General features: G+C 42.8%; 1 protein-coding gene across 1 annotated transcript in view; it reads left to right on the top strand.

Moving 5' to 3' along the window:
- LOC117169996 overlaps window positions 1-1,341 on the top strand; it is a 10,078-nt gene that overhangs the window by 7,475 nt on the left and 1,262 nt on the right. The window lies entirely within an intron of this gene.

Here is a 1,341-nt window from a genome sequence, read left to right as displayed (position 1 = left end):
ATGCGTGCTTTCGGCCGAGCCAACATACCTTTCACTTCCGATAAGATTATTAGGATGGCGAGGCTTACTCGTTACAGCTAGACGCGCATGTAAAGCATTTGACAAGTGGAGGGGTAAAATTGTGTCACGTATAGCTGTAGAAACGGCAAGAGCGAACGAGCAGTACTGGTTTCGCTTTATTCAAGAAGAATGTTTTATGAATGAAATAAACGCGTTAAAAAAAAAGGGAGAAGTGAGTAAAGCCAGTAAGATAGCCGGAGTTAGACCATACTTAGATGAAAACGGGATATTGAGGGCTAGAGGTCGAGTAACTTTTTTGCCAGAGGTAAAATTTAAAAATAATCCGGTAATTTTAGATAGTAAAAACCGTGCCACGATCATGCTTATTAAAGATAACCATCGAAAATTTTATAACGCAAGTAGTGACGCAGTCTTGAACGAGTTACGCCAAAAATATTACATTGTTGGGTTGCGCAGCGCTTTACGTTCCATTATCAACAAATGTCTCAGTTGTAGATTAAAAAGAGGCAAGCCCCGAAATCCATTAATGGGTGACGTTCCAACTACTCGCGTAGCAGCAAACCAAAGACCGTTTAGCCACTGCGGGGTAGATTACTTCGGACCAATGTTTGTGAAAATCGGTCGACGCAGCGAAAAGCGCTGGGGCGTTCTATTTACCTGTTTGACAACTCGAGCGATTCATATTGAACTTGCATCAAGTCTGAGCACAAACTCAGCTATTATGGCCATTCAACGACTTACCGCTTGTAGGGGCGTGCCTTTGCATATGTACAGCGACAACGGCACGAACTTTTGAGGGGCAAGCGTTGAATTAAAACAAGCAATTTTGAGTCTAGACGTCAACAAAATCGCTCAATCTGCTTTTAAAAAACAAATCGAATGGCACTTCAATCCTCCTGACGCCCCGCATATGGGTGGAGCATGGAAAAGGTCAGTACGATCCGTAAAAACAGCCTTAAAAACAATCTTATTCGACCAAGCGCCAAATGAAGAGGTATTGTACACGACTTAATGCGAAATCGAACATTCGGTAAACTCGCGACCGCTCACGCACGTTTCTCTCGACCCTCGCGACAACGAAGCCCTCACTCCTAACCATTTTTTGTTAGGCGCGTCATCAGCAGAAGTTAAACTTGGCAGATATGACCCAAAATACCTCTGCTTGCGCAAACAATATAGAATCTCGCAGTGTTACGCTGATAGTTTTTGGAAGTGTTAGTTACGCGAATACTTGCCAAGTTTAATCCCGCGTAAAATCTGGAAACAAAAGGAGAAACCGTTAGAAGTTGGGGATGTTGTATTGATATTAGATTTGGATAG

The sequence above is a fragment of the Belonocnema kinseyi genome, chromosome 3, assembly GCF_010883055.1.
Source record: "Belonocnema kinseyi isolate 2016_QV_RU_SX_M_011 chromosome 3, B_treatae_v1, whole genome shotgun sequence".
NCBI lineage: Eukaryota > Metazoa > Arthropoda > Insecta > Hymenoptera > Cynipidae > Belonocnema > Belonocnema kinseyi.
The sequence above is the reverse complement of the archived record's forward strand: the minus strand, read 5'-3'. Positions and strand labels throughout refer to the sequence as shown.